Source organism: Podarcis filfolensis (genome assembly GCF_964270895.1).
Source record: "Podarcis filfolensis genome assembly, chromosome: 5".
NCBI lineage: Eukaryota > Metazoa > Chordata > Lepidosauria > Squamata > Lacertidae > Podarcis > Podarcis filfolensis.
In genome coordinates this window covers 9,750,129-9,767,312 of record NC_139608.1, presented here as the reverse complement: position 1 = coordinate 9,767,312, position 17,184 = coordinate 9,750,129, and the positions used below count along the sequence as shown (strand labels likewise).

The 17,184-nt window shown below is 42.9% G+C and overlaps 1 protein-coding gene and 1 pseudogene across 2 annotated transcripts in view; both read left to right on the top strand.

The window, feature by feature from the left end:
- The window catches only part of LOC310763263 (uncharacterized protein), a gene marked incomplete at its 3' end in the record, with an annotated part of 435,273 nt that overhangs the window by 294,736 nt on the left and 123,353 nt on the right, over positions 1 to 17,184 (top strand). The window lies entirely within an intron of this gene.
- On the top strand, positions 9,317 to 10,042 carry LOC310762447 (small ribosomal subunit protein uS7-like; annotated as a pseudogene). Its single transcript has one exon. The product of its transcript is annotated as a small ribosomal subunit protein uS7-like (transcript).

Here is a 17,184-nt window from a genome sequence, read left to right as displayed (position 1 = left end):
TAGTGACTAGGGGCTAGAAAACTACAAAAATCAATGTGTGAGTGCTTTAGATTTGTTTGGTAAATTACATGTGCTTGGCTGCTCTATTGTATCTGGCCCATATTCCATACTATATATTTTTAGATGGAACGGCTACATAATGCATAGACTCACTATTGATTTTTATAGATTTAACAGCATTTGAATTGGACCCAATGAGAAAGCAAGGAGTTACTTAAGAAAAGCGGCTTGTTGAACCTGGGGACGTGCCCATTAATGCTGGTAAATGTTTGTGTCTTGAGAGGCTGTAATTCCAATGTGTATTTTTTTAAAAAAAAATTGCACAGGCAAAATCTAACCTAACAAAAGAAATCAGAAATTCAAGTATTTTGTGCAAGGTTTGCTGAAGAAAATACTGTTTCCTTCTTATTCATGTGAATGGCTTTAAACATATGCACTTTGAAAACTACTCCATGGATAGCACAGAGGCTGGGCAGAAAGAGGATGGAAAAGGTAATAATACATCAATAAGGACATATTAAAATCAGCCAGGGTTTAACCCTGCTTTTATTTTAACTAAGTGGCTATGTTATTAATTAATACTTAATTGATATGAACAGTTTAAAGAATAGGCAAAAAATATTCTGGCTGCTGGAAAAGAATTCCCAACTAGTGCTTGATAAATCCAATACAATCCCAACAAATGCAAAAAGAATGCTTGAGCAGAAAGAAGTGACCTGTCTTCATCTCAGGGTGAGTTGTCAAGGTCAGGATACCAATTTTATATGATCAGCACTGGCTGCTAGTTTGTTTCTGGGTCCAGTTCAAGGGGTTCTGGTTTTCATCTTTAAATCCATATCTATCTTGGATGCAGTCTATCCGAGCAGCTTGACCACTCCCTAAGATCTGTTGGGGAATCTCCTCTTCATGTCTCTGTGGTGGCCAAGGCAAAGCTTGGTGTGAGAAAGCCTCCTCGGTGGCCACGTCATTCTAAACTATGGGATATCCTACCTTGAGATGTCCATTCAGCTCCCTCTCTCCCTGTCTTCCTCACCCAGCTGAGACATTCTGAAAGATTAAAAGAAACTGCTGCTTGCGGAAGGTGCTACTTGCGGTGACGACCGTGGTAATATGGCACCCTGCGCAAGGCCAAAATTTGACACCCCCCATAAGCCCTTGTGCTGTCTTCCCGAAGCTGCGTAAGACAGGCATGGGGCTTTGGGAAGGAGATGTGAGGCTCTGACAGGATCCCAGAGCCCTCCCACCTCCTTCCCAAAGCTAGAAAGCGCTAACAAGGCTTTGGGAAGGAGGAAGAAGGACTCTAGGAACCTGTAGAGTCTTGCAGCTCCTTCCCCAAACCTGGCACCTCACTTACCTTGCTGTGAGAAGGCTCCGCCCCTCCAGCTCAGCACCCCCAGTTCATGTGCACAGCTTGTGCAGCCCTTGATCCACCCCTGGTGCTTGTTACTTTAGAAGTATCCCTGCCCATGAAACAAACCATGTACAGTGGTACCTCGGGTTACAGACGTTTCAGGTTACAGATGCTTCAGGTTACAGACTCTGCTAACCTAGAAATAGTACCTTGGGTTAAGAACTTTGCTTCAAGATGAGAACAGAAATTGCATGGTGGCGGCATGGCAGCAGCTGGAGGCCCCATTAGCTAAAGTGGTACCTCAGGTTAAGAACAGTTTCAGGTTAAGAACGGACCTCCGGAACGAATTAAGTTCTTAACCCGAGGTACCACTGTATAGTGAAAGCAGAGGTGGGAAGTGAACCATAGAGAAATGAAAACACCAACATGTTTTAATATAATAGCATCTTACGTTGAATATACGGTATCTCTTGTGACCATTTTACTTGCATTGCTGAATACGTTTTAAAATATTTGTCGATATTTCTCTTGAATTTTCTATGTCTTTTTCTGAAGGCCTTTAAGGGCCAGTTATGCACTTCCTTCTGGGAAAGTATATTATTTACAATAATGATACATTTAGGAAAAAAGAATACCACTCCGATTTCAGACCCTATGTTGAAGTGCCTGTACAAAGCAGTACCCAAGAAATACTTTAGTGATTATTTTCGCATCCAAGAGTAGTTTATTACTACACTTTGAAAACATTTCTATGAAACATTTCAATATTAAAGTAATCACAGATTTAAAAGACTGCCACGCAGAGAACATAGCATGCTTGTCAATCAGTCATTTTAGTACAACACAATATCTACTACACTTCACCAAATAGAATCCAAGTTACATTTTAATTTGTACCTAATAATAGGCTGTTTTTGGTTTCAGAAGCAGCAATAATTTAACTCAAGAAATATGAGCCGTTTCACATGCCATGTACTTGTAATCTGTGCGGAAACTGAGGGGAAATGCAAATTCTAAATCTGATGGGTTTCTCAAACTCTAATCAATGAATGTGAATTTGATGAAATGGCATTGGCTATAAAGAAGCTTTGGTTTCTGGTGGCAATTTAGCAGTTTGGGATTTGAGAATTAGGTTTCATAGCCAGAGGATCCTAGATGGTCAAATGTAATGGGCAAGAATAAATTTAAACTTCTAGGTGGAAATTATGAGGTCCAATTCTTCATTTGCCATATTCGGATTCATTTTTAAATGTCACTTCATAATATTAACTCAGTGTCTGATGTCTAAGAATGCTTATATTAGTACTTTGGTCAGCTGAGAGAGAACTAACTACAGGAAGCACATACTGATTTCTCTCGCATCTCTTTTCTTTTTACTTTAACAATGATTTTCTGTCCAAGAACTAAAATGCTGAAGAACCCATCCCACCAATCTATTTTCCTCTCTTTCTAGGGATTTGAAAACATATATCTCAAGTGCTGTAATAAATTTATCTGCCTGGCTGATAGAGCCCACTTTAACAGAATAGTCAAGAGGCGGATTTAGGGCAGCGGTACAGCCACACTGGGCACACAGCCAAGGAGAGCACCTTCTCAAAGCCTGGTAAGTACTTGCCTGGTTTGGGGAAGGAGGCATGAGGGATCTGACAGGGTCCTAGCTTCTTCCTTCCTTCTTCCCAACATCGGGCAAGTGCTTATTGGCCTGCAAGCGTTTACTGGGCTCTAGGACCCTGCCATGGAGTTTTAGTTAAAGCTATGGTTTGCCCAGTAGTGATGTATGGAAGTGAGAGCTGGACCATAAAGAAGGCTGATCACCGAAGAATTGATGCTTTTGAATTATGGCGCTGGAGGAGACTCTTGAGAGTCCCATGGACTGCAAGAAGATCAAACCTCTCCATTCTTAAGGAAATCAGCCCTGAGTGCTCACTGGAAGGACAGATTCTGAAGCTGAGACTCCAAGACTTTGGCCACCTCATGAGAAGAGAAGACTCCCTGGAAAAGACCCTGATGTTGGGAAAGATGGAGGGTACAAGGAGAAGGGGGTGACAGAGGACGAGATGGTTGGACAGTGTTCTCGAATCCACCAGCATGAGTTTGACCAAACTGCGGGAGGCAGTGGAAGACAGGAGTGCCTGGCGTGCTCTGGTCCATGGGGTCACAAAGAGTCGGACACAACTAAACGACATAGCTCAGTTGGTTAGACCATGGTGCTGATAACGCCAAGGTTGCAGGTTCGATCCCTGTATGGACCAGCTGCATATTCCTGCATTGCAGGGGGTTGGACTAGATGATCCTCAGGGTCCCTTCCAACTCTACAGTTCTGTGATTCTGTGATTCTGTGATTCTGTGAACAACAACAACAAGGACCCTGCCAGAGCCTCACGCCTCCTTCCCAAAGCCTGGCTTAAGCCGGCACCGTGAGAATGGGGGGTGGGCATCAAGTGTTGACCTTGCACAGGGCGGCAAGTTACTAAGGTCTGCCCTGGTAGTCATAAGGAAGCAGTAGATGTGACTCAGGATGGGGTTATACAATCTGAAGCCCCAGTTTCTTTATGGTACTTGTTGTTGTTGTTTATGGTAGTTACTGAAATCTATTTAGGGCCAGTGGCGGAATTTGCGCTCTCAGATTTCAGCAGCACCCTGTGCATCGCTAAAATCCCCCCCCCCCCAGCCTCTTGCGCTCCATTATTATACAGCATTATTGTGGCACCCCCTGCAGCATAGTGCCCAGTGCAACCGCACCGGTCACACTACCCTAAAACCACCTCTGTTAGGGCAATAGGTAACAGACAGTGAAGAGAGCACCCTGTTTGGCTGTCTGCCTTTTCTTACTTTACTTTTCTTCTCATCTCATACCGGCTGTCCTGTTGGAACCTGGGGTAAAATCGTTAGTACCTACCCACCTCCCAATAACAAGAGTTGAGGATCTGAACATTACAGCTATTAAATATTTGTGCTAGTGTGAAGGTAGAAGGTAGAACCTTGGATCTACAGGAAATCCTTTTTAAGCCCCAATGCCTTGTTACCTTCTGGGCATCCTTCCAAGGGCCACATGCCATTGAATGTAAATTTAACATTTGTAGGCTAGTTTCTACACACAGTTTCACAGCCCTTTCTGTCCTAACCTCCTGACAAGCAAGAGCCAATTATCACTGTTCAGTGATACATTCCAGCTTGCCAAAAGCACTCAGTGTGCAAAGCAGATCCAGTGAGAGAGACTCCCAAGGGCCAGATAGAGAGGCCTGGAGGCCACATTCAGCCCACAGTCCTCAGGTTCCCGACCACAGACCTACATGTCTGCTGTCATCTCTCACGTGGATCTGAGGCCTCCAAGGTCTGAGCTGATGCAGACTGCTGTACAATAGCAATATGTATACCATCTCTCCTAACACGCTGATACAACCCTTTTTACAGGATCAGAACTTTTGGAAGCTTTCATGAGAACTAATTTGTCATTCCCCTCTCTCGTGACACATAGAAGAGACTTGTGTAACATATTGGCTATTAGGACTTGGATTCTTAAAATGGGGAGTGTGGGAAGATGGGTGAGAAAATAATTACAACTGCATTTCATTGGCAGTAAATGTGCTGCGCGCTCTGGAGTTCATCTCTTAACTATGTATCATTATCCACTGAGGTTTCCCTGGCTTGCTGTGTGCCCAACACTGAATCCATTTCTTTCATCTGTTAGAAAGTGCCTATATTGTGTAGTAAAACTTATCCTTTTGTGAGGCTACAGAAAACATTCCTAAGCTCTATGGCTGCCACCCTCTTAAGTAAATAGCTGCAGCTCTGTTCTTTGCAACTGCCATGGCACCTATCAAAAGTCAGTCCAAGTGGTGGGTGTCTAGTGGCTGTCCAGGAACACTTGAGAGGTTAAAGACTTTGAGAACTGAGAAAGCAACTTGAAAAATGTAAATGAAAGCAAGACAGCTAGTTCATTGTCTTTCTTTCTTTCTTTCTCTCTTTCTCTCTTTCTCTCTTTCTCCCCCTTCCTTCCTTCCTTCCTTCCCTCCCTCCTCTTTTTTTTTTTAAAAGAGCAAAGTGCTTTGTGATTTCTCTGTGAAATGGGTGCCATGTGGAATCTTGTTACAAATATATAGTTCCAAGGGGAGAAAAATTGACTTAAAGCACATTGTGAGAGCTGCTTATTGAAGCATCAAGGACCTATGGTTCAGAGTGCCGTAAGATACAGTTTTTCCTGCTGGCATTGCTGGGAATAAACAGACACAAGACACTCACGCGTAAAGTTGCATGCACTGCTTGTCATTACCCATGAGGCATGCTGTGAAAAATAGAGTAATCATCTCACCAGTTCTAGTGGGTGAATTGCTCGGCTATAATTGTGCGGTATGTCTCATCTTCTACTTGCTGAGCAAGGAGAGCGTCTCCTCTACATGGTAGAGGCTCCTGTTTCCCTAAATGAAGCTCATGGGTTGAATGAAGTTTTTCCCCCTCACCAGGCTAACTTTTTTGTTGGTTCCTTTTCTTCATTGCTGGGTCCTAGGGAAATAATCTGTTTGCACATACTCAGTGAATTAACTCGTAATTGGAAATGAGCTAGGGTCATTTCTTCCTCCAGGGCAATATGATGAACCCTCCCTTGCATACCTCTCAAGGTTTGACAGAGGAGAATAATTACATCACACTTCTCAAAAAAATAACATTTTCAAATTATGAATATTCAGTAGAAACTACTACTGTTATGAGTCCCACTTCCTGCATACAACAAAATGGATAATACCAGCCAGGGCCAGCTGGCCCATGAAGTAGGGTGAGGTAGCCGCCTTGGACAGTGGATCTGGACCCCCTGGGAGGTGCAGCAGATCCACCTGTTGCTGCCTCTGCTGTTGTCTCTTCATCCTCATCCTCCACCACCGCCTCCTCTCATCCCAATGCTGATCTTCACTTTCCCTTTTCATTCTGAGGCTGATCTTCACTCTCCACTTTCTTCTTCACTCCCTGCTTTAATTCTGATGCTGATTTTCACTCCCCATTAAAAAAGAACTGTAGAGACACATACTGTATTTGCAAGTATTGCATTTGGCTGAATGGTGATGTACCTGCTACATTGCTTGTTCACTTTGTTTTTAATTGTATTTTCATGTCTTTTAGAGCCTGTCTTGTGCGGGCACTGTGTTCTGAAAGACAGGTTTTACAAATAAAAATCTTCTAAATAAATAAAATCATGCTTTGATTGGCTGATGGAAGTGGAAATGCTAGGGTTGGCCCTACCATTCGTAGAGTGAGACAGCTGTCTCAGGCAGCAGATGCAGATGGGTATTGTTTAGGGACCGCTTTGTGAGTCCCTCTTGTCCTGCCCTACATTCTCTTAAGCTCTGTTGTTGTCCTTAGGTGTGGTGAAGGGATTATGTTGGACTAATCTGAGAAAAGTTCCACATTGGAATACTGGCAGGTCTCCATATGCAGACACTTCATTTGATTTCTCATAAGTTGATTATTCAATATAGTGATTTACAGCTGAATGTGAGAGCCAATTCCAGGGGTGGAGCTTCATAATATAGAATTCTGTGCAAGGTCAAAATTTGGCACCACCACCCAGCTCTTGCGCTGCCTTTTCAAAGCCAACTGAGCAAGGCTCTGGACTTTGGGAAGAAGGCATGAGGCTCTGGCAGCATCCTAGAGCCCTTCCATCTCCTTTTCAAAGCTGAGCAAGTGCTAACTTGGCTTTGGGAAAGAGGTGGGAAAACACCCCTTGGACCCTGAACCCTGTGCAAGGGAACTGGTCACACTGCCCTAAATCCACCTCTGCCAACTCTATGGAAGAGCCTTATGTTGGAGGGGATGGGTGTTGAAACAAAAGTTCTACTTGTGATGTTTGATCCATGAGTGAACCATATTTCTGGATGGAACTCTCCTCACCAAGAGCATTGCACCAGACTCGTGATAATTTGATTGCACATTCTGTATTTGGAGAATATTAGCATATTTAGTTATTTTCACAAATATGGAAATTGGCATGTCAACCCAAGAGAATCTGATGCAAATTAAAAAAGAACAGTGCTAGGTTAAAATATGGCTGAGGGGTTGTCCTATTCTAGTTTGCATTTTGAAGCTCTTCAGTGGTTTTTAAAAATCTGGGTTCCAATAAATCCTTAGGTTCTTTAGAAGTTACAGATTGTAAACTCACATTTCTTCTGGTTGCGTGTGACTTTTGCCTCAAGAAGCTGTTGTAAGATCTGTCACAGTCGTGTATAAAGTAACTCCATATTGTTCACCATGATTATAACATTGTCTATATCACGCAGGACCCCCTCAACGGCCCCAAATTCTTTTCTTTTCTTTTCTTTTCTTTTCAGTGCTTGGAATTGAAGTAATTCTCAAGGGTAGTATTTTGAACTGGAAACACCCAAAGGGAATATTTTTTTTGTATTTATTTATTCAAATTTTATACTCCCTTTCAGCCCTAGATCTCAGGGCAGTTCACAGCATAAAAATACAAGATAAAATATAAAATTAATAATAATAACAAAGCAGTAATGAATTTTGTTAGTTTGTTGAACTTTCTGTCAATGAAATTGGTTAGAATCCACTGCTGGCATCTAATTTAAAAAAGACTTTGGACTTGCCTTCCCAACTGGCATGGGATACGGTTCTCTTGTATATTTCAATTGGGAATAATCAACACAGATCCATACTTTTCCATCTCTTACCAGTAATAACCATTGGAACGCACCAATCTGTGGGATCACCAACAGGTTCAGTGACCTCCATTTCCATTTCTTCCAGCTTTTTCAAGAGTGAAATTGGCACTTGTCTGGAAACAAATATGGAAAAAAATGGAATTTGGTTTCAGATTAATTTTATTTGAAGTTCCTATCCAGCCCAGACCCTGGAAGAGTGTGGGATAGTCTGTGTGTGGGTTGACTGCTGACAATGTTTAATGCCATTTATCCCAGCCATTTAAGCAACACCAGGTCCTCACATGCTCTGAGTCTTAACAGGCATTGATCTCACATAAATAACTTTTCTTTCTTCACCATTACAATGCATAGTTGCTTTGAACCTTTCCACTGTTGCAGAGTGTTTCTCTCATTGTTGCTTTAGGTTTTTATCTGACTCTAGAAGGCTCTATCTTGAATGTAGTCTAAATAGTCAGTGAGAGAACTGTGACATCAACTCCAGCGTCTAGCTTACATTCAACTGGGTACCCATCCACATTTTGTGCTGCCACACTCTCATTTTAACTACTGGATTGTCTGCCAATTATTCCAGAAAGTAGTTCTTTGTTGTACTGTTACTCCTGCAAAGCATGCTCTTGTAAAATGTCTCATTTACATGCAGTTGTAGCAAACAGAACCTTCTGGTGGACAATTTTCCATTCTGGGTTTTTCTGTTTCACCACTGTAATTTTCCCTCCCTGTTTTTTGGTATGCCTGCTAAAATTCCCCGTACCTCCCATTAGCAGCACGTGTGGTGGGCCATGGAGCTCTCCTTCTGACATTGGCATCACTGCTGCTTACCTGCACAGAGCTGGGGCAGGGCAGGTTGGTGGTGAGGTTAAGGGCACTGGTGGAACCAATCCAGCACTCCTAATACAGCCCCAGCCTTGCTACTGCCTTGTCCCACCCCAGCCTGATAAGCAGCAGTGACACAGGTGTTGAGAGGGTGGGTCTTCCCCACCACACATGCTGCTATTAATACCTCTGAAACTCTTTGTTGTGGCTTTTCCTTCAGCATATGAACACCATCTACCTGCTGCCATTGCTGCCATGGAGGTCTAATTGTTGCTTCCTAACTCTCTCATGGTGCCTCACAGTAGTGACTAGGGAAGGGAGAGAGATTTGATTCTGTTCTCATTTAAAGCTTAATCTATGAAATCTGCACTTTCAGAAACAACCTGAAAACTGGAACATAGCAATCTCTTGAAATTCTCACTTACCTGAAATTTTCAATGCAGTTCTCCAGCCAAACCAAGTTTATAAATATATGGGGAAAGTGTGCATAAAAATGAATATATTAGCTTTTCTTCCTCTGCGAGCAAGCGGGACAGGGGGAGGAGAGTGAAGCGCCTCCATAATGACTGACTGGGAGACAGTCCCTGCTGTGGCAGAGACCCCTGATATCAAGTTGTTTGGGAAATGGGGCACAGATGATGTGCAGACCAGTGACATCTCCTTGCAGGATTACGTTGCAGTGAAGGAGAAATATGCCAAGTATTTGCCACACAGTGCTGGGCGCTATGCTGCCGAGGCTTCTGCAAAGCCCAGCGTCCTATTGTTGAGCGCCTCACTAACTCAATGATAATGCACAGACGCAACAATGGCAAGAAGCTCATGACTGTGCATCATCAAGCATGCCTTTGAGATCATCCATCTGCTCACAGGAGAGAACCCCCTTCAAGTCCTGGTGAATGCCATCATCAACAGTAGCCCTCATGAAGACTCTACCCGTATTGGTTGAGTTGGCACAGTGAGGAGACAAGCTGTTGATGTGTCACCTTTGCATCGTGTCAGTCAGGCTATCTGGTTGTTCTGCACTGGGGCTCGTGAAGCTCGTGAAGCTGCCTTCTGCAACATAAAGACCATAGCTGTGTGCCTAGCCGATGAGCTGATCAATGCAGCTAAGGGTTCCTCCATCAAGAAGAAGGATGAGTTGGAGCATGTGGCCAAGTCCAACCATTAAGAGCTGCTGCTGCTGGATATCCAAAGCAAATAAATTCTCATTTTCAAAATAAAATAAAATAAAAATAAAAATAAAAATATGAGTATATTAGTGAAAATAACCTGCAAAAATGTGTTCATTACTCTATATCAGTGGTTTCCAATTAGGCGTCCAGGGATCCCTGGGGATAGGCAGAGCACACCTAGGGAGTCTGTGGCCCCATCCCTTCCCCCTCCAAATTATTTTTTTGTCATTTTTGCATGGTACTATCACAAATTTTGGAGGGACGCAGGTGGCGCTGTGGGTTAAACCACAGAGCCTAGGGCTTGCTGATCAGAAGGTCGCGGTTTGAATCCCTGCAACGGGGTGAGCTCCCGTTGCTCGGTCCCTGCTCCTGCCAACCTAGCAGTTCGAAAGCACATCAAAGTGCAAGTAGATAAATAGGTACCGCTCCGGTGGGAAGGTAAAAGGTGTTTCCGTGTGCTGCTCTGGTTTGCCAGAAGCGGCTTCGTCATGCTGGCCACATGACCCGGAAGCTGTACGCCGGCTCCCTTGGCCAATAAAGCAATATGAGCGCCGCAACCCCAGAGTTGGCTGCGACTGGACCTAACAGTCAGAGGTCCCTTTTCCTTTACCTTTATCACAAATTTTATGGTCTGTTTTAGTGCGGTGTGATTTTTCAATATTTTGGCCAAAAGTGGTTTTGCAATCACACCACGATAGTGATTTTGACCTGGCAGTATGCAGCAATATATCACTTCTCGGCAAGGGAGAACAGGGCAGCCGATTTCAAGGCACTGCCAATATTGCATGATAATCTCAGCCGATAATCTGAGCTGCCTTGCCTCATGCTGAGCAAGACCAGGGCAGCCAATAACGCTGCAGTTTTCCATCACGCAGGGCAGTCCAATTGTGAGGTGTTGCCTTCCCCTCACGCTGATGGAGAACAAGACAGCTGATTGCCCTCACTTCAAGGCCCGTGGCATTACCTTCCCCAGGCATGGAGGCAGAACAGCTTTTCTCAGTTAGAAAGAAAGCAGCCACAGTGGATGTGCGTCTTTGCTGGCTGCCCCACTGATGCACCCCCCAACCCCTTCCACTCAAACCATGTGGTGGAGGTGACTCTGCTTTCTCTCCTCCCCCCACCCATCTGATTTCTGTGACTGCTCCTTCCCTCATCCCCACATCTGAGCCCTAATTTCAGACATCGTGATATATCAGAATATCACAATGTTTAGCTACTGATGTATCACAATGTTGAAAACCAGATGTCACTCAGCCCTACTCTGTTTTTTAGTATCCCTAAAATCCTTTGTTTATTAGGAGCCACGCCACATTTTATTCAAAAAAATTGCTTTGCAGAGGTAACTAGCATAGAGTTATCAAAATTTTCAAAAGTAGGGGGTCCATGGCTTGGCTTTTGAGAAATCGGGGGTCCTCAGTATCAGTATCAACCTTTTATTCGACCGTCAGTCAGAAAAAAGTACATTTGTCAATACACAGTTAAAACACGGGGGTCCTCAGTAAACCACTGGTCTGCATACAAAAATATGTTTATTGGAAGAAGTTTGCATTAAATGCTGCAGAATTTTTATGAAGATTTAAAGTAAACAGCAACAACTATTTTTTCCAGAAATATGGAGAATGGAATTTAAGATTGGGGAAATGAGCAACTGATGTTTGTTTTCTCCTGCTCTTGAGGGTAGGACTCGAGGCAATGGCTTCAAGTTATAAGAAAGGAGATTCATTCTGATTAAACATTTGGAAAATCTTTCTGACAGTAAGAGCTGTTTGACAGTGGAACAGACACCCACAAGAGGTGATGGACTCTCCTTCCTTGGAGGCTTTTAAGCAGAGGTTGGATGGCCATCTCTGTCATGGATGCTTTAGCTGAGATTCCTGCGTTGCAAGGGGTTGGACTAGATGATCTTTGGGTCCCTTCCAGCTCTATGATTCTATGATGAACTGAAATTGGCAGATCCTTCCATCCCTGGGAGACTTCTTTTTCCTAGGTGAGTTTCCCACCCAACTGTAGTTGTTCAGACATCTCTGGCCCCCACAAACGTTCTGTCCCTAAACATCTTGTCATGAAAGCTCAACTGCATACTATAGAGGTAATAAAATAATCCATGAGTTCATTTTCGTTTTGCAAGTGTGAGTTTCCCCTTCGTAAATCACTTTATATGTCAGAGTGAAATCTTCTTCAATACTATTATTCCCTATATAATATTTCTTTAATTCTTCCTCACTGAGCTGGAATGATAACAGGATATCATCTGACTCACTCTCCATTAGATAAATCATTGTGTTAATCTGCTCCTCTTCTGGTTTGCTGTTTAACTACTCCTGAGGACACAGGTTCATAGTTAGGGCATGCTGCTGGACTCAGTATTGAGCATGGATGCTCAGGTTTCTGTGGTGGCCAGGAGAGCATTTGCACAGTTAAAGCTAATGTGCTAGCTGTCCATCCCTTCTGATGTCTGATTTGGCCACAGTGACACACGACACCCTGTTGGAATTACTTTAGTGCGCTCTGTGTGGGGCCTGTCTTTGAAAAGTGCTCAGAAACTTCAACTGGCTCAAAGAGCTGTAGCCACATCGCTGACCGGGTTATAGGTATCATACAACTCCCTTAGGTCAAAGCTATCTGAAATATGGCATTCCCTCATATGAACCTGGCCGGGTTTTGAAGTTTTCAGTGGAGGCCCTTCTTTCAGTCCTGCCCACCCTTACAAGCATGCTTGGTGGGGACATGGGAGAGGGCCTACTTGGTGGCTTCTGCCAGACTGTCTCCCTACTTGGTGGCTTCTGCCAACACCTTCCCTGGAGAAGCTAGTCTAGCTCCTTCCTTGTTGTCCTTCCACCTGCAGCTGACAGCCTTCTTATTCCAACAGGCTTATAATACAAGGGCTGTTGCCATGCTGTTTTTATTGTAATTATTTGTATGTTTTAAACAGATTTTATATGTGTATGTAGTTTTAATTATATTAATGTTTAATTGCGGCCCCCCCCCATGTTTTTAGCAATTCTTTTTTTATCTGTATGCCGCCTTGATTCCTGTCAGGGAAAAAGGTGGGGTATAAATAAATATATCATCATCATCATATCTAAAGCTTTTCAGAACCCCTCAAATCTGTACCTCCATTTGGGCTAGTCACTGGGGGTTGTAAATACAAATACCGGTAACTGAGCAGACTGGGCTGCCATTGTCTCCCTGCCTAAAGCATAGGGCTGTTCTTAGTAGACTGAAGTATCTCTTGGTTCTTTCACTCATTCTTTCATTGTGAGTATGTGGAATCTACAACACTGCCACCATGTGTTACCAGAGGTCCTTGATCAAGTAATAGTACATTCTTGTTGTTGTTGTTTGGTCATTTAGTCATGTCCGACTTTTAGTGACCCCATGGACCAGAGCACACCAGGCACTCCTGTCTTCCACTGCCTCCCACAGTTTGGTCAAACTCATGCTGGTAGCTTCGAGAACACTGTCCAACCATCTCGTCCTCTGTCGTCCGCTTCTCCTTGTGCCCTCCATCTTTCCCAACATCAGGGTCTTTTCCAGGGAGTCTTCTCTTCTCATGAGGTGGCCAAAGTACTGGAGTCTCTTCCAGTGAGCACTCAGGGCTGATTTCCTTAAGAATGGAGAGGTTTGATTTTCTTGCAGTCCATGGGACTCTCAAGAGTCTCCTCCAGCACCATAATTCAAAAGCATCAATTCTTCAGTGATCAGCCTTCTTTATGGTCCAGCTCTCACTTCCATACATCACTACTGGGAAAACCATCACTGCCTTGTCGTGGCGAAGGGGCTTGAATAACTCAGAGAAGCTATGAACTATGCTGAGCAGGGCACCCAAGATGGACAGGTCATAGTGGAGAGTTTTGACCAAACGTGATCCACCTGGAGCAGGAACTGGCAAGCCACTCCAGTATCCCTGCCAAGAAAACTCCATGGACAAAGACAAGCGGCATATAAAAGTACATTCTTTGCTCTTCCTTATTCTCCTTCCAAGCTCCATCCCAACCCCTGAACCAAGAAGTTCAATGACACTCTGCATGTCATGCTAGTCAAGCTGTTGTAGTATATTGGCTATCAGCGTGAAGACTGGAATGCTTCACTTCAAGTTTCACCTCAGACTGGAGCATGCTACTGGGTGACTTCAGCAAGCAACTGCCTCTAAAACACACCCTTGCAATATAAGGGTAATGATGTTGGCCTACCTTTGGGTAGTTTCATACATTATGCAGCAGTATAGTCCAAGTTTGCTCTTGAGTATACACTTGACAGCTGTAGCCAGGAGTCCTTGTCATGTACACCAATATGATATACTAGAGGATATATCTTCAGCTAAACCTTTAGAACATCTCAGGTACACTTACAGAAAGGTAATGAGTAAAGTGGCCTTTGTAGATTGTTATAAAGATAATTATGATAGCATCTGGCCAATAGTTTGAGCTTTAAAAACCTATATAAATACTATTATTATTGCTACTAATGCATTAAAAGCCCTTTGCCCTTTCCTCCTCCTCCATGATTCTTCCTCTTTTGTTTCCCACTTTTCTCTCTTTCAACTCTTATGAGGTTCCCATAGCTTTATAGTTGCTCTTTCAGTTTAATGTTTGTGCCTTTATTAGTCTACTGAAACTTTCAGGCTTCTAGCCTTGTCCCAACTTGTGTTTAGATTGTAGGCTGATCTAAAACAAATTTCATAAATTATTTTCCCCCTTAATTTTGTAGAAACAAAACCAATGATTGAGTCAGCATATTATGTATCTGCCCTTAACGGGACAAATTAGTGGAGAAGAGGCTAAGAAATCACCAGCAAAGTATTGTTTTAGGTATAGGTACGCCCCCTATGTTTTAAATGGCCTTGACAAAACTAAGAATGGGAAGGCATAAATCTCAAGGAAGCAAATAAGAGGAATGAGTGCCTAATTGCTGTACGTTCTGTTCAGCTGACATACAGATATCAGGACAAACATTGCTAAGAGCATCCTGACAGCAATGACAAAACAATGCAATTGAAAAAGACAAACTAAAAGCTTGTTGCTTTTAATAGAAGCAGCTGTAGAATGAATGCATTTATGTAACATATGTTAGTGGTTTTTCTGAAGAGGTTGTTCCATAGGTTCTGAAGCATGGTAGTTGGAATGCGTCATCCGCACATACATGAGAACCATGCAACTCCCATTAATTTTAGTGGAACTTGCACACCAAGTGGCTTATGCCCTAGACTCCAGTGCCCACTTCTCCAAAGGAAGCAAGCCCAATAAGGGACAAACTTTCTGTTATGTGCAAACAGATGCATTTAAATTACAACAGCTGATTCTTCTAGTGAAAAACAGAATCAAGAGGTGGCAATTTTCAGTGGCAAAGTGGTGGGGTGCTTAACCCTTGCCTTTTCCCACCTGCACTTTTCTTCTAGTTCTCTTTTGAAAATTGCCCTCCTCTCCTGAAGCTGATTTTCTCTATCAAAAGCAGCTGCCAATGTTTAAAATACACATCTTTATTCGAACATGTCATTTGGCCCTAAGTATTCCCCCTGTTTGACTGCTTGAGGAAGAATGAGCAAGGGACTATTACACTTCTGTAGATAACAGAAGTCTGTTTTTTTTCTCTCTTTGAAATTTTCAATGTATTCACTATAAGAGTACTCTCTGTTAACATTATCAAATAAATGTATTTTGATTTTGTGCAAAAGTAGCCTAGTATGTCTGTCCAAAGCTCAAAATATCTTTCTCACAAATTGCTTTTTTAAAAAAGGAAAGAGTTGGCAAAATACAGAAATTCCCCTTTATTCCTTATTTCTAAGGAAATAATATTGATGCAGCTGGTCCCTGAGTGCCTACTAGCAGCTGGTGAATTCAACAATCTCTTCTCCAAGATTGTGCACTGTCAGTCAAAGCTCTAGGGCCTACCTCCTTCTTGTTGCCTTCTTGTTGCTTTCCAATGTCACCTCCTTAGTCTTCTCAAGACAAGAGTTCTAACTGTTCAACTTTCATAGAATTGTAGAGTTGGGAGGAATCCCAAAGATCATACAGTCCAACCCCCTGCAATGCAGGAATCTCAGCTTGCATACGTGAATGTTGACCAACCTCTGTTTAAAAACCTCCAAGGTAGGAAAGTCCTGAAGGAGTCCATTCGTCTGTTGAACAGTTCTTACTGTCAGAAAGGTATTCCTTATGTTTAGTTGGAATCTCCTTTCTTGTAACTTGAATCTATTGGGTCGGGTCCTTAGCCTGCAGAGCAGGAGAAAAAAGCTAATTTCATCCTTCCGTGTGACAGCCCTTTAGATATTTGAAGATGTCTGTGATAAAGAACAAAGACATGGAGGAACTAGCTACAAAATTCAAACATGAAAAAAGGGAAATGTGTCAAATACCAGTCTAATCCATATGTTCCGCTCCCTCCCCCCAAAAAATAAACCAAATTTTCATATCACACTTCTGAAAACAAGTTAAGAAACTTACTCATCTGTTCTTAAACCAAAAGTAAGAAATTGCACTTTGCCTACAAATGCTGCAATACCAGATCAATGCATGAAGGCATCTCACTTGCCTTAACAGGAACTGATGTTAAGCAACACAGGCTGGATCAGGTGTGACAAAGCTATGGAATGTTATGGAGAAGATTTCCTTCTCCTCAAATTTAAAGATGTAAAGCTGATTTATGTTCTGCACAATGCCCTCACCATGCAACTATTGAAAATAGACACACTTGGAAATAGGCATCATTTCGGCTGCCACAATAAGCAAACAGAAGTGGGTGTGGAGTTAAAGAACACCTGCCACCATCACCACACAGCTGGAGAATCACCAACATAACTTGATGTAATAATCTGTGTCTACACTTGCACTGGATGCAATATGAATTCAGATTAATTTCTGTTACTGAATTATACAGGGAGCAGGTAAATGTAGATTAAGGGGTGAGGAGTGAACTGCCCTGAGACCTCCAGGTATAGGGCGGTTTATATATTCAATTAATAATAATAAATAATAAAATAATAATTTAAATGAGGAGGAAGTCATGTGGACACTGGGGAAAGCTTGCACACCTGAGTAACAGCAAATCCACATTAAATTCCTTTGTGAATGCACCCCACCTTCCCAGTTTGAAGGTTTAATGCTACAGATCATCAGCAACTGTGTGAGCCATATGCCAACTGAACATGCATATCGTCTCAACCCTCTTATGTACATGTCATGCC